This window comes from Lepus europaeus, chromosome 19 (genome assembly GCF_033115175.1).
Source record: "Lepus europaeus isolate LE1 chromosome 19, mLepTim1.pri, whole genome shotgun sequence".
In the NCBI taxonomy this organism is placed as follows: Eukaryota; Metazoa; Chordata; class Mammalia; order Lagomorpha; family Leporidae; genus Lepus; species Lepus europaeus.
In genome coordinates this window covers 54,825,957-54,851,951 of record NC_084845.1, presented here as the reverse complement: position 1 = coordinate 54,851,951, position 25,995 = coordinate 54,825,957, and the positions used below count along the sequence as shown (strand labels likewise).

At 51.8% G+C, this 25,995-nt stretch overlaps 1 pseudogene; it reads right to left on the bottom strand.

The window, feature by feature from the left end:
* The window catches only part of LOC133747731 (high mobility group protein B1-like), a 35,988-nt pseudogene extending 19,830 nt beyond the window's left edge, over positions 1–16,158 (bottom strand).
* Between the last annotated feature and the right edge of the window lie 9,837 nt (positions 16,159–25,995).

The window sequence follows — 25,995 nt, the reverse complement described above, 5'->3', positions numbered from 1 at the left end:
ATCCCACAAAGATATTCTGAATGCACCAGGAGGGAAGAATGAAAAGATGTTTGTGTTTCCAGATCTGCAGCCAACCACTGCTCAAATAACACCCTCCATGCGGAACCTGGGAGTTTAATATCCTCAAGTATTTATAATTACGCAGAAATAGTCCCCAGAAATGTTCAGCTTATGCACAGCTGGAGAATTATCAGAATCTAACGTTCACAACCTACTTGGAGACGCCCCTATGCCACTTGGGGCAGACGGGATATGGGTATCTGAGGGCAGATTCCATAGGGGACAAAAATGGCACAAAGAGCTCCCAGCTTGCTGTGTCTCTGGCACATTGCAGCCCCCTCCCCTGTGAGGAACAAGTTCCCTTCCTCTTCCCCAGAGCATGGAAAGTCCAGATGCCCCAGATACCCAGCCCCATGGTCAGCGGGCAGGAAGAATCAGTGTGTAGTACAGACACACACAAGAGGAGGGCTCAGTCACTCCCAACAAATCCTTGAGTGACCCATGCATGATGTTCCATATTAAAGAGTCCCTCCAGGGTGTCCCATGGGTCCCAGATGCTTCTCCCAAAAGGCCAGTGTGGTCAGACGTGCTGTGCTCTCCACCCCTGGCCGCCTTTAGGAGGCTCTGGGCGCGCCCCCTGCTAAAACACTCTCCCTTCCTGTCGCCTCTCTCACTGCTCCCTCCGCTCCGCGCATATTTCCAAAAGAATATCAAGAAAACGATTTTTCCTGCATAATTAGCCACCTCCTCCCCACCCACCTACACACATGTTTCCTGCTTCCAAGTGGCAGCTGCTCTGAATTCTGTTAAGTGGACTGCACTCTGCCTTTACTGGGTGGATGGAGTTAAATGGGAACTTTCAAGTTGAGGCTAGGGGCAAGGACCCTGGGCACCACCCCTGCTCTCTCAGACCTACTGCCCCTCTGTCCACCTTGAGGTCCCCTTCCTATTGCCCCTTGGCCAAGGGTACAAGGTTGTTGGTTCCTGGATATGGCACCAGCCGGCTGCCTGGTCCTCCTTCCCCTGACCCCAGGCTGCCTTAGGCCTGACCCTGCAGCCTGGAAGGAAATTTCCCTTTAGTGAGGTCAGCTGCATGCTCTCAGCTGCAGCGTGCCAAGCACCCAACCCAAGGCAGCACAAACAACGTGGACGGCGGTTAGCTCATGTAACAGATGAGTCCAGCCAAGGTCAGGCAGGGCTCTGAGTTCACTGCCCTGGAATTCTCTTCCCCTGCCTCGGGCCATGGCTTCATCTCCAGTCTGGCCATACTCAACACAACACAGGTGTCAAGGGCTTCAAACCCAGGTCTCCACCCTGGCCATCGGAAAGAGCCAGGAGGCCTTTCTCTAAATGGCTTCCACTGAAGCTCAAGAAACCATCTCCCCAGGGTCCACCCAAAAATCCCGGCCAGACCTGACTGCACCTGCTCCCCCCCTGAGCCAGTCGCCGTGGTCACGTGGAGGGGATGTGCTGATGGACATGAGTCTCTCAGGGTCTGACCCTACAGAGGGAGGGAGGGAAGTCACTGGGCTGCAAGTGGACACTGCACCAAGGGAAGCAGGAATGGATGCCAGAAGACCCTTACATAGCAGGAGGCGCCATTTCTCTGAGAAGTTGGAATTGAATCTCCTCATCTTCTAAGAAGCGAACATCACCTCTCTGTGTCCATCTCAAAACAGAGGCCATTCCAAGAGCCTGTCTTGTGCATTTGTGTCCTCAGCACCTAGATCGGGGCTGGCCAGCCAGATGCTCACCTGTATATGAGCAGAAGGAAGGAATCAGATGGAGGGAGAAGCAGGCCAGGCAGTTTGGCCACAGGTGGCAGTGATGGGGCTCTGGGTGATCTGGCAGACTGACTGCTTGGGCTCATGGAGCCGGCTGGACGATGGGGCCAGGCCCCAGAGTGACACTGCTCTCTTCCACAGGCTTCTGAGGTTGCCGGGAGAGCTTTTACCAACAGAACTGCAGGTACCTGTCACACAATTGTTTCACTACACAGGACTTCAGGGATAATTCATTAAACTTCTGGAAGTACTTGTGGGACATCTATTTATTGCCAGGCCTGGGAATGAGACCATACAGCCCCGAGCAAGTGGACAGGGCATAGCTAATCCCCGGCTTGCAGAGGCACACCTAAGGGATTCGGGTCCCAACAAAGTCACAACAAACATAATGGGAACCCTTCCCCGGAGGTGGGAGAGTCCCTACTGGCCCTTGTCAGCACTGCCAGCCTGTCTCAGCAGCCGGGATGAGTCCCCAGGTACTCTCACATACCTGCATGGTACACTGTACGCATTTCTTTTATGAACATGAGATTTATGACACTTCACTGTGAACTTGCATGTTTTCACCTTAGATACCAGGGCTTAGAGGAAAAAGCTCCTTCTTCTTAAGAGGAAGTTGAGGGGGTGGCGCTGTGGTCCAGCAGGTTAAGCTGCCACTGTGACACAGTACAAGTCCTGGCTGCTCCATTTCTGATCCAGCTCCCTGCTAATGCACCTGGGAAGGCAGCACAAGATGGCCCAAGTCCTTAGGGCTCTGCCACACATGTGGGAGACCAGAATGGAGTTCCTGGCTTCCGGCTTTGATCTGGCCTAGCCCTGGCTTTTGTGGCCACTGGGGGAGTGAACCAGCAGAGCAATTTCTTTCTCTCTGTGTCTTCCACTCTGTCTGTCATTCTGCCTTTCAAACAAATAAATAAATCTTTTTTAAAAGTTGCTACCTTGGGTACAATGTTCTTCTCCTATGAGGACTCTTCTTAGAGGAGTAAATTTTCTTCACTAAAAGAAAAATCTGAGGGGCTGGCATTGTGGTGTAGTGGGTTAAGCCACCGCCTGCAGCACCGGCATCCCATATGGGTGCTGGCTCAAGTCCTGGCTGCTCTACTTCCGATCCAGCCCCCTGATAATGTGCCTGGAAAAGCAGCAGAGGATGGTGCAAGCACTTGTGCCCTTGCACCCACGTGGGAAACCTGGATGCAACTCTTGACTCCTAGCTTCAGCCTGGCCCAGCCCTGGTCATTGCAGCCATTGGGGAGTGAACCAGCAGATGGAAGACCTCTCTCTGTCTCTCCTCTCTCCGTAACTCTGCCTTTCAAATAAATACAATAAATATTTTTTTAAAAAAGAAAAAGGAAACAAATCTGCTCCTCCAATTTTTTGAAAAGGAGTCTTAATATTCTGCTCAATTCCAGAAGCACAGCCCCTGCCAGCACTGGCTGGGTTTAGCACCCTGTCCAAGGGAACCCTGCACCCCGGGAATGTCCTGGACATTCCGGGGGTCTCACCTGTGCCAGACACATCCGCTGGCTTCTCTGCTCACTGCTGGTGGTGACCCTGAGACACCTGCTCCTCCACGCTCTGCTGGCCTCCCTGGCTGCCCAGAGGCCCCTTTCTGGCTTCTGGAAAGGTTTCTCTTTCCTTGGGGGCCAAGAGATAGGTCTGAACAGAGGCTCCTGGGCAGATGTCAGGCCTTGTAAAAGTCTTTGCTCCATAAACAGCTGGCCTGTGGGCACTGCCTGGACTCACTGGCTCCTCCCAGCCAACAGCAGCAGCGAGGTGGGGTCTCTCTTTCCCACCCCCTGCTCCCTCCTGCCTCAGCGTGGGCAGCACCGTGCCCCCACTGGAATCATCCAAACTTCTGTCTTGCTATGCCTGGATCCGAGGGGTTTTCTGGGATGTGAGACTTCCTGGGCTAAAACCAAATCAGTTGGACACCATTTCCCACATCTCAGAATCCAGAAATCTCTCACACACCCCCAGAGAGAAAAGTCTCTCCCCTCTCTAGGAGCCTCATTTCTGGCCCACAGGTCAATCACCTCTGGGACAATTACCTATGGGACCTTATCTTTAACAGCAACTGCCCCTCAAGCATCAAATTGTCAGAGAGGGGTCCCCTCCCCCAGTCTGGGAGCTCAGCTATGGATGTCCCCCTCCTTCTTTAGAGCTAGAATGAAACAGCTCTGCTTGTTAACGGGGCCTCCTGCAGGCACGAGAGGGGATGTATTCAGAGGCCAGTGACAAGGACAAAGCAGGACTGTTCAGACCACCACGCGTGTTTCCAACGCTGTCTCAGAGCACACAGCAAGAAGTTGACAAACCAGGATTCTCGCTCCAAGGATTTACAAACTCCAGACCTTGGGTGGGCGTCCCAGTTATTTCCTTTCGAGACACTTGGCTTGAATTGAAGGTTGAACGGTGGAGTGGGTCCTGAAAGAAGGGCCAAAGTCTAGAATGTGGGCCGGCACTATGGCATAGTGGGCTGAGCCTTTGCCTGTGGCACTGGCATCCCAAGCACCCATGAAGGAGACCCAGAAGAGGTTCCTTGCTCCTGGCTCCTGGCTTTGGATTGGTTCAGCTCTGGCCATTGAGGCCATTTGTGGAGTGAACCAGTGGATGGAAGACCTCTCTCTCTCTGTCTCTCCTTCTTTCTCTATAACTGTACTTATCAAATAAATAAATAAAATCTTTAAAAACATATAGAGAGTCTAGAATGCACCTGCCCTCCAGACAGAGCAGGGAGAGCCTTTGCTGGGAATAACTTCCCTTTCTATGTGGCAATTCATCCCCAGGGCCAATTCCTAGCATTACGAAAACACAGGACATCTGTGGCTCCCCACACTTAGATCAAGATTTCCTACAACCCAAAGTGGTCCCAGCTATAGGTAAAATGTCACCATTGAGGTTCAAATGACATTTTCCAACTCTGGCTCCCCCCTGGGCATGCTGTGTTCCTAGAGCCCATGACACTCATTGGCACTCCCACATGTGCACATGGTGCCTACTGCCTTCCAATGTGGGGGCGCAGCGGGGGGCGGTGCCTGAATCAATCTCATGGGCTTTGGTGGGAAGAATCCTCAGTGACTCTCAAGTTCATCCTTTTAGTTGATGGTAAAAAGGTTGAGGGCTTGGCCGGCATCACGGCTCACTAGGCTAATCCTCCACCTGCACCACCGGTACTTGGGTTCTAGTTCTGGTTGGGGCGCCAATTCTGTCCCGGTTGCTCCTCTTCCAGTCCAGCTCTCTGCTGTGGCCCGGGAAGGCAGTGGAGGATGGCCCAAGTGCTTGGGTCCTGTACCCACATGGGAGATCAGGAGGGAGCGCCTGGCTCCTGGCTTTGGATCGACACAACATGCCACTACCGGCCATTTGAGGGGTGAACAAACGGAAGGAAGACTTTTCTCTCTCTCTCTCTCTCTCTCTCTCTCTCTCTCTCTCATTGTCTAACTCTGCCTGTAAAAAAAAAAAAAAAAAAAAGGTTGAGGCCTGGGGAAGCTAAAGGGTTGCCCAGGGAGCCACTGAGTCAGGATGGGGACAGAGGGATAAATTGAGCCCTGGATACCTGATCCTAGGGGCAACATTTCTAGCAGATCAATTAATTAGGGAAAGAACTGATAGGGCAAGCACCATGGCCTCATAGTCAGTAAATAGTGGAAGCAGCCTTATCACCCAGGAAATCCACCTTCAGGGCCTGTTGGTTCAACTAGCAAGTTATAACCCGGCCTTTCCTAAAAGAGGAGGGACCTGGCAAAATTTGTCTGGTAAGGGATGTATTTGAGAAAGCTTTTTTTTTTTTTTTTTAATGCTATAAAGAGAGTGTAAGGGGCTCATTAAATAAATAGTTATTTGGAAGGAAGAGAGAAAGAGAGAGATCTTCCATTCTCTGTTTCCTGCCCCCAAATGCCCACAGCAGCCAGGGCTAAGCCAAGCAGAAGCCAGGAACCTTCACCTGCTGCTCCTCAGGCTGTGCATAGGCAGGAATGCTGGGTCAGAAGCAGAGAAGGAAGGTGAACTCAGGCACTCTGACATGGGAGGCGGGAGTCCCATGTGGGGCTCGTCAGATTGTTTCAAGGGACAGGACCCCAAACAGGCTGATGAGAAGCTGGTAGTGGGGCACAAAGACCCACATGCTGGGATCATTCCCCTTTTACTCTGAGACTGGAAAAGTGCTCAACGTCGAGGTCAGGACTCGCTACTACCCCAGGAAGACATACGGAGGAGGCGGCTGGGCACTGCTGGACTGGGTCCTGGGGAGTTGTGAAATCCCCTTCCCTGGAAGTGTTTGCAGAGGGGAGGATCCCCCATTTGGCTGCCTTGAGTTTGACCTTCACAACGCTCTTGGAATGTGACCCCTGGAGGACCCCAAATGGGGAGGAGGAAGCAGCTTCCTCCTCTGCCTGTTTTCTCAGCAACTAGCAGGGGCCTTCACGATTTCAATGAGAAGGAAGCATTGTCCTGATACCAGGGGACTTCAAATGGTTCTTAGAAAAATGAAATTAAAAAATAACATAACGTGAGTATTTGCGGTAGTGGTTAACTTGCTGCTTGGGATGTCTGCATGCCATATTAGAGTGCCTAGGTTTAAATCCCAGCTCTGTTCCTGGTTCCAGCTTCATGCTAATGCACACCCTGGAAGGTAGCAGGTGATGATGGCTCAAGTGGTTGGGTCTCTGCCACCCAGGTGGAAGACCTGGTTGAGATCCTGGTTCCCGGCTTTGTCCAGCTGTTGCAGGCAATGGGGAATGAACTGGTAGACAGGAGATCCCTCTCCATCTCTGTGTCTTTAAATCAATAAAATACACAAAAATTTTAAAAATACATAATGCAAATTTCCCATGAACTTCTAGAAGCTCCCTTGTATGAGCTAACATTCACTGGGTGCTTACAATTTGGGACACTGTGCCAAGTACTTCATGTGAAAGAACGGATTCATTTTTCACATTAGCCCTAGGAAGTAGATGCTATTATCATCCCACTTTTACTCTAAAGGTCTTGCCGAGGTTACACAACTATTGGAATTGGCCCTGGGATTTGAACCCAGCCACCCCTCTATCAAACAATGGGCTGCTTGCATTTTCAACCATTTCCATCTCCATGGCCCCATTGACTGACTACTCCAGCTCCTCCTACTGGATGCCTAGGGGCACTCTGACTGTGGATCCCCTCTGGGGACATCATGGTCATCAGCATGGTGACAGAGGTCATTACCCTTGCATCAAGGATGGACAGTGGCTGGGAGCAGAGGAGCATGAGGCCTCCTGACACCCTACTTTTGGGGCCTCCCGGGATGGACCCAGAGAAGACAATATTAAGAGGACCACAGTCACTCAGTCCTGAGGGAAGCAGGGAGCTTCACCTGAGGAGGAGAAGGAGAAGGGAATCCTGGCCCTGGAAACGAAGGGCTTCCAGTCCACCTAGGTGAACCCCCAGTCCTTCCTGCCCACTTGGCTGGTGGAGCTGCTATGCCACATAGCATCCAGAGAAGCATCCCACGGGCGCAGAGCTCTTCTCCAGTCCCCAGTAGTCCTCTGAGAGCCAGACAAGCACATCCAGGGCTACCATTCATAGGTATGTAGATTGTTCACTGAGCAAATGTGTGTGGCCAAGGGGACTCATGGGGCTGGCACCTGCCTGTGCTCTGCTCACAAGCCATGACTCCTGGTAGGAGGTTACATTCACTTGGAGTACGGATACCCTCTCCTCACTTGCACAAAAGCACAGGATGGGCCAGTGGAAGACTTGCTTTCATCTGTATGCCTCCTTGACAGCTCTGCTTGACATCTGAAAAGCATCTAAGCCTTTGCATGGTCAAAACCACTAGATTTCTGCCTACTCAACCTGCTCTATGCCATATGTCCCCTGACAATTGTCATTTCTCTTCCCTAACCGCCTCATCACTCAAGCCAAAACACTGGGTTCATTTTCAGCACAACCTGGCAGTAAGTCTATCAGTAGGTCAGCTCCCTTGTCCTCCACAGCTCCCATGGCAGGAAAAAACCACTGTCATCTTTGGCCTGGACTGGTGCAGTAGCCAACTATCATATCCCTCCTCTGTGTCAAACTGTCCAGAGTTCTCCACATTGTCAAATGCAAACACCCAGACTTCTCTCTGTGGCTTATGGATGCCTGCAGGGGGTGGGGCGAGGGAGCTCCACATCTGTTGCCAAACCCCAACAGCTGGGAGCTGGCTGAGTCATCATAAAAGCAGCTAGCCTGGGGCCAGCGCTGTGATGTAGCAGGTAAGCTGCCACCTGTAGTGCCGGCATTCCATATGGGCACCAGTTCGAGACCCAGCTGCTCCACTTCTGATCCAGCTCTTTACTATGGCCTGGGAATGCAGTGGAAGATGGTCCAAATGCTTGGGCCCCTGCACCCATGTAGGAGACCCGGGGGAAGCTCCTGATCCTGGCTTCGGATGGGCACAGCTCTGGCTGTTGCGGCCAATTGGGGAGTGAACCAGTGGATGGAAGACCTCTCTCTCTCTCTCTCTCTCTCTCTCTCTGCCTTTCCTCTCTCTGTGTAACTTGGACTTTCAAATAAATAAATAAATATATTTTTAAAAAAGGCAGCTAATCCAAGAGAGCTTCCTCTCAAGTGAGGTGACAGGGATGGAAAGATGCTGGCCATGTAAGGAGGAGCCTATGCCAGACAACTGAATTTGACAGTCCCTACAGGAGTGGGGGATGAGGGTCCCTCTGAGGAAGCCCATGGAAGTGCCCAGGGGAGAAAGGCCCAGAAGTCGTGCATCTGATCTAGAAAAAGCCTGAATGTCAGATCCCAAGTCCAGTGTCAAAGAAGCCCTTCTCAGCCCCCTTCTCTTCCTGCCCCTCTCCCCGACCCTGGTGCATCCCTGCAGAGATGGCCATACTCAGCCAGTAAATGGAGAATGAGCTGCAGCAAGCAAGTGAGAGAGGCCACCCCAGGCCAAGAGGAGAAGAGCAATCAGGTCTGAAAGTGGGGGGCTAGGCTGAGCCCTCCCGCAAGAAGGGACAGCAGTTAATGCAGTCACAATGGGTCACCAGGTTATGACCATAGATCTTCCTGCACATATGTCCATTTTAGGAGGTGGCCTGGCACCTCTCATTGTGGAGCCAGGCCTGTCTTATTTTAAACTGGACAGTACAACAGGCTCCATGTCTCTGTGGTCTGTGGTCTGTGCACGTGGCAAGGCTGTGGCAGGCAAGACACCGGTGGGACTAACTGTCAGCCTTCATCTGACCTCCCATGAGTCAGCCAGCTGGCAGGGGTGCCCATTCTCCACCCAAAGATCTGAATTGGCTGGGTGGGCTGGCCAGAGCAGATGGGAGGGGTTGGCTGGATAAGCCAAGGTCATGTCCAGGAGTCACGGCTGGGTCAAGGTCACTCAGCCCTGGTCAGTTACCCAGGTCTCAGGAAGGGGAGTGGAGCATCTTTGGAGGCAGGAAATCTGGGGATGGGGTGTAAGGAGGGGAAGGCAGAGAAGGAACAGGTAGGGGGAATGGGAGATGTGGGTGGGAGTGGTTATACTGGGGCCAGACCACCTGGGTTCAGGACCAGCCTGGCTGGATATTTATGAACAAGTTACCAAACCTCTCTACTCCTCCATCTAGTCATTTGTAAAATGAGGATGAGGACCAGGCCTTTGGCACGGCAGTTAAGCTGCCACTTGGGATGTCTGCATCCCATATTGGAGTGCTTCGACTTGAGCCTTAGCTGCACTTCTGATTCTAGCTTCCTGCAAATGAGCACCCCAGGAGGCAGCAGATGATAGCTCAAGTCCCAAATGAGACTCATTGAGCTCCTGGCTCCTGGCTGTGTCTTGCCCCAGCCATGACTGGGGAAGGAATCAGAGGACAGGAGAGCTCTCTGACTTTCAAATAAATAATTTTTCATTAACTTAAAAATATAAAGTTGGGGGGCTGGCACGGTGGCACAGCGGGTTAATGCCCTGGCATGAAGCACCAGCATCCCATATGGGTGCAGGTTCTAGTCCTGGCTGCTCCTGTTCTGATCCAGCTCTCTGCTATGGCCTGAGAAAGCAGTAGAGGATGGCCCAAGTCCTTGGGCCCCAGCACTTACATGGGAGACCCGGAAGAAACTCCTGGCTCCTGGCTTTGGATCATGAAGCTCCAGCACTGCAGCCATCTAGGGAGTGAACCAGTGGATGGAAGACCTCTCTCTCTCTGCCTTTCCTTCTCTGTGTAACTCTTTCAAATCAATCAATCTATATATACATATATATATATATGTACATATATATATATATATATATATATATGAAGTGGGGGCAATAGCACTAACTTGTACTGAGGATCACTGAGTTTAGTATAAAACATCTAGAAGCTGCCTACACTTCGCAGTCCCTGTGGCCCAGCCCTGGGCTGATCCTGCTCTGTCCTTCTGTGAATAGGTGATGAGTCAGTTGGTGCCCTGGAACCCCACCTCAGAGGCAGGCAGAGTCGCAGCACTGGGGACTGGGCAGGCAGTGAGGCAGGGGCAGGGAGCTCTTGCAGCCACACCTGGCGCCCTTCACAGGAAGAACTGCTCTGGCTACCTGAAAACATGTCTGTCTGAGACCCAGCACCTGTGACCCATTGGCCCATGCTGAGAGATTTGGATCCTGATCCTTGCAGCCTCACTACCCAGCTGGGCTTCCTTCTTGGGCATGATGGTTCTCTACTTCAAAGGCCACTTGAGGATGGGCAGTAGAATTAAGTTGGGGACCTCACATGGGACCTGGTGTGCTTAGCCCCTCCCATAGGCTTCTACAACTCATCAGGGTAACAAAAGGGACCCTAGGACCCATATAACACATCCTGCCAGTTTTACTTCCTTAATTCTCATTTGTTCATGCCCTCTTTGCCAACCTCCCACCTTTGCTCTCTTTCAGGCCTCTCAGACCTGTTCTCGTACCTCCAGTTCAATCTCTAGACTTACAACTAGAATGAACCTTAGAGCTCATGATCATGGCACTCCCTGCCGACAACCACCTATGGCTCCCCATTGCCTTCAGGGTAAGGTCGTTTCTGGATCTGGCCCATAGGACCATTGTGATCCATCCCTGCCAGCCAGGTACCACCACTTCCTAATATCCCCGAATATATCCTATGCAAGAGCGGCACAGTGTGACTTGTTCCCTGGAAGTGAACCACACTCTTCTATCTCCAAACTTTCTCACATCCCATGTGTAGAATGAGCTGGACTTTGTCCCCTCTGCCCACTGGAAAAACTAGCAGTCAGTCTCCACAGCTCCCCAGCCATCATCAACATCATTAAGACTCTCTGCTCTTGGGGCCAGCATTGTGGCACAGCAGACTAAGCTACAACCTACAATGCCAGCATCCTATTTTGGAGCATCGCCTCAAGTCCTAGCTGCTCCACTTTCAATCCAGCTACCTGCTAATGCACCTGGGAAGGAAGTGAAAGATGGCCCAACTAGTGGGGTCCCTGCCACCCATTTGGGAGACCTGGATGGAGTTCCTGGCTCCTGGCTTTGGCTTGGCATAGCCCTGACCATCGTGGCCATTTGGGGTGTTAACCAGCAAATGGAAGTTATTCATTTTCTCTCTCTGTGTGTCTCTCTCTCCTTTTAAATACATACATACATACATACAAACATGGCTAGGAGGTTGGAGTGGGCCTCTCCTGGGATCCCCTGACCCAAAGACCAGCAGATACTGCTGACCAGGAAAGGAGGTGAGAGAGAGATGTGAGGACGGGGGCCTTGGGCACCAGGGGTGAACCAAACTGGGCCCTGGCCTCTCTTACACTGGCAGCTAAGCGGTCCTCCACCCTCTGCAAGTGGACTGTGCCTTGATCCTCTGGACCCTGAGCCAGCTCATCATTCCCATTTTGAAGACCAGGCTGGTGAGGCCTGGAGAGGTAGCATCTGTGCCAGGGCACCAAGGGAGCTGATGGCAAAGACACGATTCAGGCTCCCATCTGTTCCTGCAAAAGGGGGCACCCCAGGAGTACCCCACACCCATGCCCAGGAACAGCCCTTTCTATTCTGATGCTCCTGGGCAGTACAGATGTGCCATCTAGGCAGGGACACGCAGCTGCTGTCTGCCGGGAGCCATCCCTCGCCACACACCCGGGAATTCCCCTTTCATTTGATTTTCCCCTGAGCCACATGAAGAAAACATAATAAGAGAACTTCCAAATTAGAGATGGGCTGCAGTGGCAGAGAACTTGAACTAGGAATAGAAGAAAGCTGGCTGCCTCCCTGCTGCCCCTGGGATGGTCTGACCGTGCAGAGGCCCTCCTGGGATGTAGCCTCACAGCCCCCTATTGTGGGCCCTGGGAGGCAGCGGGGTGGGGACTAAGGTGTTGGAGGGGCAGTTCTTAGTGGTGCTCACAGCAGTTGAGCATGGCATACCAACATTGCAGGGGGAGTACCAGCATCCATCTAGTATGGACAGTTCTTCCTCTGCTGGGCTGGGGGAAGAGGCCTGGCCACTCTCGCGGGACTCATTCTTAGATGTGGATGACAGGCAGCTGTTCAGGGAGATTTAGAAGCAGTCGATTCAGCACCATTGTCAGCTGACCTTCCTTGGGCGTTTACTGGACGCCAGGCCCATGCTAAGCACTTGCCCTTATTTTGCAGATGGTGCAGAGAGATTAAGCAGCCTACTGAGGGTCACACAGCAGGAAAGCGGTAGACACAGAGTCTGAACCCAGGAAGCTGTCTCCAGTGCTTGTGGGTCTGACCACAATACTACCCTGCCTCCCTGTGGGAGGTCGCTGGCAGGGAGCCGTCAGGCTCTGGCCTCAGCCCCATCTGGTTTGACAGGCCCTGCTTAAGGAAAGACCTAATAATAGTTGGCTGTGATAGAGGATGACAGGCAGCTGGGAGGGAGAGGAGGGGAGGGACGGCCGATATGGATGACAAGGTTCGTGATCTTCAGAGCTGCCTGGCAGGAGTGACCAGTGTCCATCCACGAAGATGCAGCTTACCCAGAGGAACCGTGGAGGGCCGGGTTAGTCCCCAGAAACAGACCCAGCATGGGGAAGGCTGTGTTGCATCTTAGCACTGCATCCTCTCAGCACCACGCTCAGCAAGCACCCCTGCAGGGCTTGGTTACAGAAGTCCACATGCAAGAGGCTGGCCCAGGGTCACAGGCTCCAGGGTCATCAGGCATTGGAGACTATGAGTTCCCTGGGTTGTGGACACCCAGGGCCATGTGTCTCCTGGGCTGCAGATCATCAAAGTCATGGGCCCCCAGGACCCCTAAGCTGAAGGGTCCCCGGGGTTTCCATCCCAGAGCTCTGAGTGTCAAGACCACAGATCCTGGATCCTGGCCTGTGCATGTTTCTGTCTCCTCCCTCCCTGGTTAGAGAACCACCCAGTGATTACAAGTGGGTTTGTGGCCACAGCTGCAGGGGAGGGTATTACGTGGCCCAGCACAAGCAGGGGCTCTGGGGAGAGAGTGAGGTGCTCCTGCATGTGAGCCCATGGGGTGATATGCTCTGAGACTCCATGCCTGGGTGACCAAAGCCAGAACAAAGGAGGGGGAGAGGCTGTGCCACTTGGCCTTGGGACAACCCAGGGCCCTTCTCGGGAGAGTTCCTGGACAGCAGCAGGAAGGAGCTAACAGGCAGGAAATCCCTGAGCTAAGGCAAAATGGGATGGTGCGATAGCTGCAGGTTGCCCTGGGCAGAGGGACAGAATGAGTGCCGCAGGCAGGGTCCCACAGGGCCTGGCTGTGCTGAATCCTAGTAGGCACATACAACGCCCAAAGGACTGGCCATCTGGGAAGCTGTCCGCCACCCTCACTCGGAGTCTTCTCTAGGCCTGAAGGAACAGTCACTGAGAGAGGGCCCTGGCCACACCAGGCACCCAGGGCAGCCACCCTGGAGCTCTGGGCCATCCAGACCACTCAGGCCTAGGAATGGCCTGGGAAGCAGGACAGGGCCCAGACAGACAGCTTCAGCCTGGCCTGGACTCCCAGGCACTTCAGGGAGCTAAATGAATGATAAGAAGGCTGGCTTCCTGCTCTCGTGTACCTGCTTGGTGCTGCTAAGGCCAGCATGGCACACATTTGCAGAACCTTTGATTTCACAATCACCAAGGGCCTTGAGAGTATTAATTAATGCTCAAAACCCCTGGAGCCCAGAGACGATTCTCATTAACCTCGTTCTGCAGCGCCTACGACTCCCTGTGCCACGTGGTGGTTTTGGAGCTCCTGATGCCTCCACAACACTCATGACGGTGCCAGGTTCAGAGCAGACAGACCGCTGGCTCCTGTCAGGTGGCCGACACAGACAGGATTTCCCCTTTTTGACTTCTTGAAACCAATTTTACTGAGATACAGGTCACATATAACACATCTCAGCCCCTGAAAGCCTTCCACTCATGGCGTTCAGTGTGGTCCCAGGGTTGTGCGTCCATCTCTAAAATCGATTTCAGGACATTGCTTTCCCCAGAAAGAAAGCCTACACCCCTAGCCATTTTCCTGGCATCCTCCTCAGCCCCAGGCAGCCACTGATGTACTTTCTGTCTCTAGAGATTTGCCTGTTCTGACTTGTTTTTATTTATTTTTATTGTGGCAAAATATAGATAACTTTTAAAACTTACCATTGTAACCAACTTCTTTATTTGAAAGGCAGAGTAACAAAGAGAGATCTCTCATCTACTGGCTCATTCCCAAATGTCCACAACAACCTGGGTTGGGCCAGACCAAAGCCAGCAGCCAAGAACTCATCCAGGTCTCCCGCGTGGGTGACAGGGACCCGAGCACCTCGGCCATCATTCACTGCCTTCCCAGCACGTCAGAGGGAAGTGACTTGGAAGCAGGGTAGCCAGGACTCGAACCAGGACCTCCAACCCGGGAGGCGGACGTTGCAGTCGGTGGTGAGTTAGCCCCTTTTGCCACAACACTCTCACCCTTAACTGGTGTCTCATCACTAAGAGGAACTCTTGTCCCTTGGCTTGCTTTTATTTTTATTTTCTTTACTTAAAAAAAATTGTATTGGCTGGCGCTGTGGCTTAACAGGCTAATCCTCCGCCTTGCGGTGCCGGCACACCGGGTTCTAGTCCCGGTTAGGGCACCGGATTCTATCCCGGTTGCCCCTCTTCCAGGCCAGCTCTCTGCTATGACCCGGGAAGGCAGTGGAGGATGGCCCAAGTGCTTGGGCCCTGCACCCGCAAGGGAGACCAGGAGAAGCACCTGGCTCCTGGCTTCGGATCAGCACGATGCGCTGGCCACAGCGGCCATTGGAGGGTGAACCAACGGCAAAAAAGAAGACCTTTCTCTCTATCTCTCTCCCTCACTATCCACTCTGCCTGTCAAAAAAAAAAAAAAATTGTATTTACTTAGAAAGCATTTGCAGTGTCAACAAAACAGCTGCAAGTCAGAGTAGCATCCAGGTAATAGAACAATTATTTCAGATATGTTGCATCAGAGACAACTGAAGATGAAAAAACTACCACCTCTCTACAATGAATCCATGCTGTGCACCAACAACCTGCTTTAAATTTCCACGCCAACTTACAACCCCCATACTGCACCAGGCAAGGCTAATGGCTATTGAAAATACCACCAGGATAAGGCTGTCTAAAGATCCATTTGGTAGTACATTAACTAAGCAGAAAAAGACACTGTTACAGTTTAAAAACAAATCTTACACAGCCTTACAGTTCAATTTTTTTTTTTTTGAAAAGCAGTATGTTGTGTACGGGCGGGGTGGGGGGGGGGGGTAAATGCTTTCTAGACAAGAAAAAAAAAAAAAAACCTCACTAGAACCAACTCATTCACCTTCTTCTGCGTCTTCCTCATCTTCCTTCCTTTTCTGGCTCTTTCCATCCTCGACAGCTCGTTTGCCACATCAGGTTTTCCGGAAGCTCGGCATGCGGCAATGTCCTTTCCGTGGTTTTCCTTCAGCTTAGCAGCCCTCTCTCCCCAGGCTGCTTGGCCTCTGTGGCAGTGTTGCTCCACGTCGCTCCCAGTTTCTTTGCAACATCGCCAGTGGAAAGGCCAGGATGTTCTCCTTTGATTTTTGGGAGATACTCAGAACAAGAAAAAGACCAAAACAGAAATAAAGGAAGGAAGGAAGGGGGGGAGGAAGAAAGTCAGAGACTGAAGGAGGCCTCTTAGGTGTCTTGGGATCCTTGAACTTCTTCTTCTTCTTCTTCTTTTTTTTTTTTTTGGTCTCCCCTTTACGAAGGAGCTAGGTTTCTATTTCTCTCTCATAATGAGCCTTGTGTGCCTTGGCCGTGTCTTCACATTTTCCCTTCTCTTTAGCACACATGGCCTTCCCCCTCTCTGGGCACTTCTTAGGAAACTCTGAGAAGCTGACAGAAGTATCTGGGTGCTCCTTCTTGTGCTCCTCATGGCAAGCTTGCACAAGGAATGCGTATGGTGACATTTGGCCTCTGCTTCTTAGGGTCTCCTTTGCCCATGTTTAGTTATTTCTCCTCAGCAAGGCACAGTCACCCCCAGTGCCCCTCCAGCTCTCACTTGCCACAGCGCTGTCTCTGTGGAGCTCAATGTACTGAAATGGCTGGATGGCTTTGAAAGCACAAAATACTTCAACCCAAAGTACAGAAAATGTTATGTAACACACTCCCTCCGTATAACTCATGCACCTCAGGTTTAACAAGTGCTAACATTTTGCATTCTTTGTTTTCTTTTTCACTAACAGTCCTCCTCAAAACTAATCCACTTCTGAAGTTAGTGTGTCTCCTTCTTGTTCATGTTTTTTCTTTTTAAAAAAAAGATTTTATTTATTTATTTGAGAGGTAGAGTTACAGACAGTGAGAGGGAGAGACAGAGAGAAAGGTTTTCTTTCCGTTGGTTCACTCCCCAAACGGCCGCAACAGCCAGAGCTATGCCAATCCGAAGCCAGGAGCCAAGAGCTTCTTCCTGGTCTCCCATGCGAGTGCAGGACACAGCAGAGAGCTGCATTGGAAGAGGGGCAACTGGGACTAGAACCGGCACCCATATGGGATGCCAGTGCCGCAGGTGGAGGATTAACCTACTGTGCCATGGTGCCAGCCTGTTCATGTTTTTTAGGTTTTTGAGTTTGCATCTATTACAATATATGGCACTGTTCTATGTTTTTAACACACTAAACGGTGTCCTCTCCATCCATCTTGTCACTTGTTCTCTACTCCGTTCATATTTTTGAGATGTCGGGGTTGACACCCTCAGTTCTGGTTTGTTCTTTGTTCCATAGGACAATGATTCCGGATGCATGCCCCACACCATGAGTTCATCTTGAGATTTCTCACATGAGTTCTCACTAGGGAAGCCAAGGCCACTTCCATCTCAGGTGGGCAGACACAGACATCCTCGTGAACAGGGGAGGAGCCCCCGAGCAAATGTGCCTAGGCCCTGCTTCCCCACCATGGCCAGGCTCTGTGAACAGAGCCTTGAGGGGCATGGCTACCTGGCCACATCCTGCTCAAATCGTGTGGGGACAATGCCTCAGTGAGGAGGCAAATCCCTCCCAAGTGACCCTTCTTGGCTCCATCACTTTAGCCACACTTTCTAGAGTTTGGACTCTCAAGAGGCTCCAAGCCAGGAAGCCTGACCCCATGGGAATGTACCCACAGGGAACTTCATATTCATCCACAGCCACTGAGGGTTGGCTCTGGCTGCTCTTCCTATGGGGTTTTCCATGTGACACAGCAGCCTGAAGCTCTTAGGGGAGATTTAATGGACATCATACCTGGTATAGGCACTCGAATGCCTGCTGAGGGAGCAATCAAATGACTGAATGGATGAGAAAACACACTCCAAGTCCCTGGGACGGGTGTGTCTTTTATGGTCAGGTTTATTGAAGTTTTACGTGCACACAGTAAAATCCACCTATTGTGGGGTATAGTTCTATGACCTTTTTAAATTTGAGAGGCAGACACACATACACACACAGAGCAACACAGAGACAGAGTTCTCATCCACTGGTTCACTCCCCAACAACAGCCAAGGCCAGGCTGGGTCAAAGCCAGAAGCTGGAAACTCAATCCAGGATTCCCACATGGGTAACAGGGCCCCAGTTACCTGAGCCGTCACCACTGCCTCCCATGGAGTGTATTAGCAGGAAGCTGGCATCAAAAGCCACAGTGAGGCAGCAAACCCAGGCACTCCTATATAGAATGTGGGTATTAATTACTGTCTCAACTACTAGAATAAACCCAGTTTTATGAGTTTTGATAAATGCATACAGCCACGTAATCATCACCACAATCAACATATAAAGTACTTCTACCAGCCCCCCACAATTCCCTTGTACCCCTTTGAAGTCAACCTCACCATCACTGCCCACAGGCTCCTGCAACCACTGATCTGTTTTGCTTTTTCAGAAATGCAAATGGAATTGTAAGTATGGAACTTGTTGAGTCTGGCTTCTTTCGTGTAACATAGCACATTTGAGATCCATCCCACATTGTTACTCATATCAATATAGTCCATTCCTTTTTATGGCTGTATGGTATAATATGTATCATAGTTTTTTGTTCGCTCACCAGTTGAAGGACATTTGGATTATTTTCAGTTTGGGGTGATTATGAATAAAGCTTCTATAAGTGGTTGTGTATAAGATTTTGTGTGAACCTAAATTTTCATTTCTCCTGGGGAAATATCTAGCAATAAGATTGCTGGGTTTGGCTGGCGCCGTGGCTCAACAGGCTAATCCTCGCCTTGCGGCGCCGGCACACCGGGTTCTAGTCCTGGTTGGGGCGCCGGATTCTATCCTGGTTGCCCCTCTGCTATGGCCCGGGAAGGCAGTGGAGGATGGCCCAAGTGCTTGGGCCCTGCACCCGCATGGGAGACCAGGAGAAGCACCTGGCTCCAAGCTTTGGATCAGCGCGATGCGCTGGCCACAGTGGCCATTGGAGGGTGAACCAACAGCAAAAGGAAGACCTTTCTCTCTGTCTCTCTCTCTCACTATCCACTTTGTCTGTCAAAAAAAAAAAAAAAAAAAAAGATTGCTGGGTTGTATGGCAAGTACATGCTTAACTTTAGACAATGCCAAGTGCTGGCCAAAGTGGCTGTGCCATTTTCTCCAGCATGTCTCAGAGTTCCAGTTGCTTTGTGTCCTGATCAGCACGTGATGTTGTCAAATTTTTTCTTTTAGCCATTCTAATAGCCATGTGGTGGCACTTCTCTGTGGCTCTAGTTTGCATTTCCTTAATGACTAATAATGCTGAACTAGCTCTGTCACCAGCTAATCCTGTGGTCACTGACCCAGGTCTAGATGCTGGTCCCACAGGCACTGGGAGAACCCAGGCCCCCATGAAGCCTGTGTGGGAGTGGAGGGCAGGTAGCAGGCACAGGGTTGTGCCAGGCTCAACATGAATGGTGCTTGTTGCCCCCCCTCCTGAATTTCTCACCTGTGATAGGTGGGCTGGCTGAGTGGTGACTAAGGCTGTGACACTTGCTGCTGAGAATATCTCCAGCTACTCCTAGTGGCCCCTCTTGGGGCACTGATGCCCTCAAGGTACTGAGTGGGGGTGGGATTAAATGATGGGTGGGGCTGCCCATGTCAAATGCTCCATGGTTGCCTCCCACAAACTGATCCAAGCCTGTTGGGAAAGAGGTACTGCCTCATTTTAGCAGGTGGAGCCACACAAACTGGGGTGCTTGCCTTTGCACCCACAATAGGCCTTCCAATGACTCCCAATCATATCCGGTCACCCTGCCTCATTTCCTGATTCCTGATGCCATGAGTCCCAGGGGAGGCCACAGCCTTTACCCCATCCTTCAGAGAGGCCAGAACCCCAGGTCTCTGCCACTGAGCACAGCCCTGACTAATACCCTGGAGAAGCACCAGCCTGACCCTGCCAGCTAGTCTAGGGCCAGGTCTACCATTGCTGTGCCCAGTCCCCAGATACACTGGTCAGACAGGCCTGGCTCTCCACCGACTGTTCCTGTCTGACTGTCTCCACTGCCAGCTCCACATCACCCCCTCAACCTGCCCTCGCTGGAGACCAACAACATGTGCCACAGAGCCAGGCAGAGCTAGGGACAGGCGTCCGCATGGCTGGTCCAGGAGAGAAGGCTGCCTGCAGGATGTGGAGGGACTAAGATGGGCCAGGGGTAGGCAGGAAAAATTTGGAAGAGGAAGGAAGGGATGGTTAAGGGGCAGGATCAGGGGCACCAAGAGGGAATAGGCACGAGGAGAGAAGACGGGGGCAGTGTCTGCTTGTATCTGAAGCATCAGAGGTTTGAGTCTGGAAGTTCTCAGTGGTCACCAAGAAGGTCAGGGTCAGGGGCTCATCCAGCCTGCTCATTTCCCCCCTCACAGATGTGCTAGGGCCTCAGGTCATCCCTCATCCCTTGCAGGCTGGCAGTGGCCCCTGGGTGCTGAGGGCCCATCTGTCTGGCTGCGTTCTCTTCCTCTCTTGCTCACTGGGCAAGCAGCCAGAGGCATCTCCACATGGGACCTAGGCAGGTATGGAGGGCACAGAGAAAGGATTAGAGGCACCTGTGTGTGTGTGTGTGTGGTGGGCACCTGTGTTAGGTCAAGGCCACACTTCCCTGGGCTGTGTACCCTACATCTGTAGCTTCCAGGTGGTGCCAGTAGCCCAGGGGGAGTGCTTGCTGCACAAATACAGCACCTAGATCACAGCCTCACTCCCGGGGCATGCCCCACCCAGATCTACATTCCTCCTCCCTCCCCTGAGGCTGGGTGGCAGCTGCCCGGGGGAAACTTCCTGGCAGGGCTGCATGAGATGGAAGGGTCACCCTCTGGCTGCACCTGAGTTGCTGGCAGGAATTCATGTCCTGAGTCCAGGGGTGAATGCCTGGCTGGACCATCTGGCCTGTGCCCAAGCACCTCCTCACTAGGCCTCTTCCTGGTGCCTCAGGCTGACACCACCACTCAGTACCTGGCTCGGGTCTTTACCAGCAAAGCCTCAGCCCCAGCCTGAGAATGACAGCTACAGCCATGGCTCCCATTCTGCCAGGCACTGCCTGGCACTTCACAACCTTATCTCCTGCACTGGGTCGGGACCCAGCCCCCGCCCCCCACTCTGGCTTTGGCCTCCTCACCTGTGTTGTCTGAGTCCAAATTCCTACACGTGGACAACTGTCCCCCAACCCTGGGGGTGCTACCAACTGCTGCAGAAGCCTGGCTTACAGGAGAGCCTCGTTCCCCAGCCAGGCCTGCCCAGACAGGCTCTCCTCTCTCCATAATAATAGGAAAAGGAAGACCCTATTGATGGTGCCACAGGGCAGGCAATAGGCCAAGGTGGTGGCAGTGACAGAACCAAAGACCACTGCCAACCCAGAAGGCCAAAGCACTGAGGTCCCTAGGAGTCCATGGGGCCCATGCAGATGAGGCTGCCATTTCTTCCTACCCCTCAAGGTCTCTGATTCATCCTCTGTGAACTAAAGGAGTGAGTGGACACCTCTAAGTACCCTCCTGGCTCTGAAACCCCAGGTGACTTAAAAGGCAGCTCACTGTAGCCAAGAGCCAGTGACCAAATAACCTCATTGATCATAATGCATCAAACCCTCCCAGGTGGTCTGATTTAGACCCCCTTAGATCTCAGGCTGAGATGCACTCATTGTAAACACGTGGTGCCAACTGGCTGACTAGCTGAAACCTTAGCCAGAGAGGCAGGAGGGAGCAGCTGCTGCTCTGCTGCCTTCTTTCCCACCACCACCACTCCCAGTGCAGAGGACCTGTGCCTAGCATCTGGATTGGGACACAAACAGGGATTCGCAGCCCCCTGGGATCAGAGCCAGAGTCGGCCCAGTGAGGTGAAGGGATTCCCTCTCATGATTGGGGGAGACACAAGGGCTTGGAACCCAGGCCTCCGGACTCTTCCCCCACCCTCCATGCATCCCCAGGGCCCCACCCTCTACACTAACACACCCAGCAGCCCATGCTCCCCGCCCTACCCCACACACTACTTTGAAAGGAAACTGGTTTTGGTGAATGCCATTCGGAGGCCATCTGGGGATGGCCCTCTGATGGGTCCTTCTACTGATGGGCTGGCCTGCACTGCCCTCACTGTACATAACTAAGAAAAGGTCACACAATGCAGAGGCTCCTGATTACAGCTGAGACTCAGTTAGTTCCTCCTTGACAAGGATCGGGTTGAAACCTCGAGCCTCCCCCACCAGCCTCTGGTTTCCCTGCCCCTCTCCTCCTGCCCCAGAGGATGGGGTATCCAAGGTAAACCAAGGCCACTTCTTATCAGCAGTTCAAAGTCATGGCCCCAGGGAACCCTTCACTGCCTTGAGGAATCTGGGGCAGGAAGGGATCAAGCACCTACCTCTGGTGGATGACAACGAGACTCAGGGAGTCAAGGGCTGAGGACTATCAGAAGTTAGTCTGTGGCTTCCTGCTGGATCTGGGGTGGGGGTGGGGGTGCGGGGACATCTGAGGTCCCCCCTTCACCTCAGGAGGGATGGCCGCTCAGGCAGGGAGTGGCTGGGTGGGGAGATGCATGTGTTGGCCCAACAGCCACCTCCACAGGCTGCTTTCAGGCTTTGCTCCTGAGACCCAGCAGCCATCCTTTTCCCTCCGTGACCTGCTCATCTACACATCACGAATGCACTCAGTGTCTGGCAGGTGCCAGTGAGAGCAGTATTAGAACCATGAGAAGCAAGAGCTGACCACCCCCTCCCCCTGCCCTGCCTTGTCCTCCCTCCCACCACCATGGCCCTGCTCAGACCCCACGACCGCCCTCCTGCCCACTGTCCCAGACAAGAACTGGTCACTGTCTATGGAGAAACCATCAATGCCCCTCCTGTTAAATTCTCTTGAAATCCCATGGCAGGGACAGGAAGGAAGGGGCTGCTCACAACTGCACCCCAACCTGCCTGAGTTAACGCTAACTCTGAGGAGGCACTGGTGAAGGCTGATGCATGAATTAGTGAGTGAATGAATGATAGCACACCCCAGGCTCTAGAAGGACTCACACCTTGCACATTGTGTGTCACACCAGAGATCCTGAGTCACAAATCAGAATGGCCAGGCCACAGCAGTGGTCACTAGTGACCCTGACATTGAGATTGGCCTCTAGTCCTGATTCTGTCCACAGCTTTCCTGTGTGGAAATCAGCATTCTTCCATCTGGGAAGACCCTCAGGGCTCTGGGGCCCTGGACTCGGGAGCTGCTTCCCTGGAGCAGGGCTCTGAGCCAGGGACCGTGGCTGCTCCTACAGTATGTGGGAGCCCTGACATCAGCTCAGAGAATTTATGTGTGCAAAAACTAACTTCTGCAATCTGGGACCATGGACTCTGTAGGTCCAGAGGGATTCTCACAAGTGCTGAGCTGGAAAGTCCCCACATCTCATCACCCCTCCTGGTCCTGCTCAATTCCTGAAGCCCCTGGGGCAGCCCACGTGCCAAAAGCCTCCTGAGAGAAGGTGACACCAACATCACTTTGGGAAGGCACACAGGACAGTCCAGCTCTTTGGCTAGGGCCTGGGAGTGCAGGTGTTGGGCTTCAGCTGTAGTCACTAGCTGAGCCAATCTAACGGAGACTCAGTACGAAGATTCCCATAGCTTGCAGCCAGCTGAGGAAGGCTCTTCCAGTGCTGGTGGGAATGTGAGACACAATGGGTACTTTGGCAAACAGCTCGGCACGTTCTTAAAAAGTAAAACACTTGGGGTCGGCACTGTGGTGCATCAGGTTGCCAGCATCCCATATGAGCACTGGTTCAAGTTTCGGCTGCTCCACTTCTGATCCAACTCTCTGCTAATGTACCTGGAAAAGCAGCAGAAGATGGTCCCTTGCCACCTACGTGGGAGACCCAGATGGAGCTCCTGGCTCCTGGCCATGCCTGGGCCATTGTGGTCATTTGGAGAGTGAACCAGTAGATGGAAGAGTGCTCTCTCTCTCTCTCTCTCTCTCACTTTGCCTTTCAAATAAATAAATAATCTTTTTTTAAAAAGTAAAACATACTATGTCTCTCTGTGTCTGTATTTCTACCTTTCAAATAATTTTTTTAGTGGCAGTGGGCTTTTAATCTAACAGTTAAAACACCCCATCCCACATCTAAGTGTCTATATTTGATTTCCATATTTAGCTCTTCACTCCAGGCTTCCCCAGTGTAGACCTTGTGAGGCAGCAGGTTGTGGCCCAGGTAATTGGGTTCCTACTACTCACATGGGAGACCTGGATTAATTTCCCAATTCCTGGCTCTAGCCCTGGCTCAGCCTTGGCCATTGTAGGAGCCATTGAACTGGATTTCTCTCTCTCTCTCTCCCTCTCCCTCTCGCTCTCCCTCTCCCTCTGTCTCTTAAATCAATAAACTAGAAACATGTATTTTAAGTGAAAAGTGAGTGTATCTATCACATGGCCATTCCTAAATATTTATTTACCCAAGGGAAAGAGAAGCAAGTATTCATACAGACACTTATACACAAACACCTAGAGCAACTTTATCTGTAACAGCCCCAAACTGGAAGCAACCCAGATATCCATCAACATGTGAAGAGAGAAGCAAATTGTACAATAACCCATACAATGGAATACTACTCAGCAAAGAGACAGAATGAACTATCAGTCTACACAACAGCATGGAGGAACCTCAAAATAATTATGTTGAATGAAAGAACAAAAATAGTTCATACCAAATGAATCCACTTATTTAAAATTCAGAAAATGCAAACTCATCTGTAGACACGGAGCAGCAGATGGGAGGTTGCCTGGAGACAGCAGACTGGAGGGAGGGAGCACAAAGGGAAGGAAGAAACATTTAGGGTGCAGGATATGTTCCTGCTCTTGACTGAGGTGGTTGCACAGGTGTATACATGTTACAGTGTGTCAGATTATACACTTCACATGTGTGTAGCTTGTGTCCCGTATCACAACTATACTTCAATAAAACTTCTTCTTCTTTTTTTTTTTTTTAAAGAAAAGGGGTTAGCATTGTGGCGGGTAAAGCTGCCGCCTGCAGTGCCGGCATCCCATATGGGCGCCAGTTCCTATATGGGCACCAGTCCCGGCTGCTCCTCTTCCCATCCAGCTCTCTTCTGTGGCTGGGAAAGCAGTAGAAGATGGCCCAACTCCTTGGGCCCCTGCACCTGTGTGAGAGACCCGGAAGAAGCTCCTGGCTCCTAGCTTCGGATTGGCACAACTTTGGCTGTTGTGGCCATTTGGGGAGTGAACCAGCGGACGGAAGACCTCTCTCTCTCTCTCTCTCTCTCTCTCTCTCTCTCTGCCTCTGCTTCTCTGTAACTTTGCCTTTCAAATAAATAAATAAATCTTTTAAAAAAAGAAAAAAGAAAGAAAAGAAAAAGGAATGGTCATTGGGTGCAGTGATTAAGACACTGCTTGGGACTCCTGTTTCCCATATCAGAGTGCCTGGGCTTCTGTCCTGGCTCAGTTTATTTGTTTGTTTGTTTCTTTCTTTCTTTTAATATGACTCTGGCTATCATTTTTAAAAGATTATTTACTTATTTAAGAGGTAGAGTTGCAGACAGAGAGAAAGGTCTTCCATCTGCTGGTTCATTCTCCAAATGGCTGCAATGGTTAGAGCTGAGGCTATCCAAAGGAAGAGGAGCAGCTGGGACTCAAACCAGTGCCCATATGGGAGGCCAGCGCTGCAGGTAGAGGCTTAGCCTACTACGCCTCAGTGCCAGCCCCCTGAACCTCAGTTTCTGATTCCAGTTTCCTGATAACACATACCCTGGGAGACAGCAGGTAATGGCTCAAGTGCTTGAGTCCCTGCCACCCACATGGGAGACCTGGATAGGGTTCTGGATTCCTGGCTTTGGCCTGGCCCATACCTGACTGTTGTAGGAATTTGAGGAGAAAATAAGTAGACGAAATATCTTCTCTGTGTATCCCTCAAAATACAATGAAAATAGATTTTATTTTTTTAATTTAATTTAATTTTTTTTTTGACAGGCAGAGTGGACAGTGATAGAGAGAGACAGAGAGAAAGGTCTTCCTTTTGCCGTTGGTTCACCCTACAATGGCCGCCGCGGCCGGCGCACTGCGGCCAGTGCACCGCGCTGATCAGAAGCCAGGAGCCAGGTGCTTCTCCTGGTCTCCCATGGGGTGCAGGGCCCAAGGACTTGGGCCATCCTCCACTGCACTCCCGGGCCACAGCAGAGAGCTGGCTTGGAAGAGGGGCAACCGGGACAGAATCTGGTGCCCTGACCGGGACTAGAACCCGGGGTGCTGGTGCTGCAAGGCGGAGAATTAGCCTATTGAGCCATGGCGCCGGCCTGAAAATAGATTTTAAAAGTTTAAAAAGAAAAATAATGGATGGAGTTTCCCTGGACCCTTACTGCAGTCTCCTGGTACTGCCCTCAGGCTATGGGAGCCC